We start from the raw sequence: 3,591 nt of genomic DNA on the forward strand, positions 1-3,591 counted from the left end.
GCGGGCGCCGGTTGGCCCTGGCGGCGGATGGCGGCGGCGCGCCCAATGGCGACTTGCCAAGTGGCGAGCAGGAGCTGGAGGGGCGCGGAAATGGAGGAGGAGGGGGTTAGGGCGACCAGATTTGGAAGGAGGGGGGGTTTAAATAGGAAAGGGGGGCTAGGGTTTAGTTTTTGGGGTTTTTTTGGAGCCCTCCGATCTCGATCGGGCGGTTCCGGACGCGAGGGAGGGTTAGGTGGGCTGCAGGTGGGCTGTGACGAGAGGGTCTGGACTGAGGGGAGAGAATAGAAATGCAGCCCGGCAACTGTTTCCGGAGACCGAAAATGTCCGACGAAGGCACCGGCAACGGTACCGCTAAGTTTAACGGTTGGGCTATCAGATGGACTCCGAATGCGACGAAACTTGGCAGGCAGCCTGTGTACACTATAATAAGACCGCATGACAAGTTGCAACCCATTCCGAGAACATTTTTATGCCACTTATAGAATAATATTCAGCGGTGCCGCGGGCGCGTGCGAGTGTGGTCGGGCTCAGAACGGACAATGGAGAGAACCGGCGGAACCCGAACGGATGCAAGTTTTGAAAAACATGCATATGAAATGCAGATGAAGTGCAGATGATGACATGAGACGAGATGCATAACAAGAACAAAATGCAAAACAACAGACAAAAACCCAACCACGGAGGAAATAATAAATCACATCTCCGGAAAAGGCAAGAGTCGGAGTTACGAATATGGAAAGTTGTATCCGAGGCGTTGCACAAGCTTTGGTTTTAGGATGATTAGATTGCTTGTTTACTATGTGCAGAACAAAAATAGAAACTTTGGCTGTAGCGCATGATTTTACATTTTTTTACTGGAAGCTAAAATGGGTCTGAAACTTTTTGCACATTACGTTTGTACAATTTTTTTCAATTTTTCATATTTATTTCATAATTTTTGGAGTTACATAAGTTTACTAAACTTCCAGATTACTATAGATTGTCCTGTTTTTGACAGATTCTGTTTTTCGCGTGTTGTTTGCTTATTTTGATGAATCTATGGCTAGTATCTGGGGGTATGAACCATAGAGAAGTTGGAATACAGTAGGTTTAACACCAATATAAATAAGAATGAGTTCATTACAGTACCTTAAAGTGGTAGTTTGCTTTATTACACTAAAGAATCTCACAAAGTTTTTGTTAAAGTTTTGTGTGGATGAAGTGTTCGAAGATCGAGGAGCTATCAATATGAGAAGAATAAAGAGAGGCAAGAGTTCAAGCTTGGGGATTCCCAAGGCACCCCAAGTAAATATTTCAAAGGCTACTCAAGCATCTAAGCTTGGGGATGCCCCAGTTGGCATCCCATCTTTCTTCTTCAACAAATATCGGTATACCTCGGTTTTTGTTTTGTTCACATGATTTGTGTCCTTTGTGTTTTTGTTTTTCCTTTAAGAAGCATGCTAGTATGAGTTATCCCTTCATTGATTTATAGAGTACTTCATGTGCTTCACTTATATCTTTTAAGTATGATCTTATAGAATTGCTCTTTGTGCTTCACTTAAATCTTTTGAGTATGGTTTTATAGAATGCTTCATGTGCTTCACTTACATATTTTGAGCTTGGATATTGGTTAGTCTATATTAACTGTAGAGTTCTCCATGAACTTCACTTATATCTTTTGGAGTATGAATAATACTATCATCTAAAGTGGGTTTGTAAGAGTCTCAACTTTAGGAATTAGTGATCCCACTATTCCGAATGAGAATAATTTTGCTTATGTGGAGAGTAGAAAATTTTCTATGCTTGTAGATGATGTCTACTACACAACCTTCTTCTTGTAGACGTTGTTGGGCCTGCAAGTGCACATGTTTGTAGGACAGTAGCAAATTTCCCTCAAGTGGATGACCTAAGGTCTATCAATCCATAGGAGGCGTAGGATGAAGATGGTCTCTCTCAAACAACCCTGCATCCAAATAACAAAGAGTCTCTTGTGTCCCCAACACGCCCAATACAATGGTAAATTGTACTGGTGCACTAGTTCGGCGAAGAGATGGTGATACAAGTGCAATATGGATGGTAGATATAGGTTTTTGTAATCTGAAAATATAAAAACAGCAAGGTAACTAATGATAAAAGTGAGCACAAACGGTATTGCAATGATAGGAAACAAGGCCTAGGGTTCATACTTTCACTAGTGCAAGTTCTCTCAACAATAATAACATAGATAGATCATATAACAATCCCTCAACATGCAACAAAGAGTCACTCCAAAGACACTAATAGCGGAGAAAAAACAAAGAGATTATGGTAGGTTACGAAACCACCTCAAAGTTATTCTTTCGGATCATTCTATTCAAGAGTTCGTACTAGAATAACACCTTAAGACACAAATCAACCAAAACCCTAATGTCACCTAGATACCCCATTGTCACCTCAAGCATCCATGGGCATGATTATATGATAAGCATTACACAATCTCAGATTCATCCAACCAACACAAAGTACTTCAAAGAGTGCCCCAAAGTCTCTACCGGAGAGTCAAGAAAACGTCTGCCAACCCCTATGCATAGGTTCATGGGCGGAACCCGCAAGTTGGTCACCAAAACATACATAAAGTGGCACGTGATATCCCATTGTCACCACAAATAAACATGGCACGACATACATCAAGTGTTCTCGAACAAAAGACTCAATCCGATAAGATAACTTCAAGAGGGAAACTCAATTCATCACAAGAGAGTAGAGGGGGAGAACATCATAAGATCCAACTATAATAGCAAAGCTCGCGATACATCAAGATCGTGCCATAGAGAACACGGGAGAGAGAGATTAAACACATAGCTACTGGTACATACCCTCGGCCCCGAAGGTGAACTACTCCCTCCTCGTCATGGATAGTGCCGGGATGATGAAGATGGCCACCGGTGATGGGTTCCCCCTCCGGCAGGGTGCTGGAACGGGCTCCCGAGAGGTTTTTGGTGGCTACAGAGGCTTGCGGCGGCGGAACTCCCGATCTATCTTGTCCATGGATGTTTTTAGGGTACGTGGGACTATATAGGCGAAAGAAGTCAGTCGGGGGGTGCTCGAGGGGCCCATGAGACAAGGGGGCGCGCCCAGTAGGGGGGGGGCACCCTCCTATCTCCTGGCCTCCTCGAGGCTCTTCTGACGTGAACTCCAAGTCTCCTGGATGATACTCTTCCAAAAAATCACGCTGCCGAAGGTTTCGTTCCATTTGGACTCCGTTTGATATTCCTTTTCTTCAAAATACTGAAACAGGCAATAAAACAGCAATATGGGCTGGGCCTCCGGGTAATAGATTAGTCCCAAAGTAATATAAAAGTTTATAGTAAAGCCCGTAATCATTCAAAACAGATAATAAAATAGCATGAATACTTCATAAATTATAGATACGTTGGAGACGTATCAGCATCCCCAAACTTCACATACTCAACTATCATATAGTCTTCTACAATTGCTAACACTCACGCAATACTTGTGGTTATGAAGTTTTAATCAGACACAGAGAAAGATAGGGGCTTATAATGTTGCCTCCAAACTTATTCACCTTTGGGTGATGTCAACAATAATAGTTCATGCTAATGTACATCCAAT

This window comes from Triticum dicoccoides, chromosome 6B, assembly GCF_002162155.2.
Source record: "Triticum dicoccoides isolate Atlit2015 ecotype Zavitan chromosome 6B, WEW_v2.0, whole genome shotgun sequence".
In the NCBI taxonomy this organism is placed as follows: Eukaryota; Viridiplantae; Streptophyta; class Magnoliopsida; order Poales; family Poaceae; genus Triticum; species Triticum dicoccoides.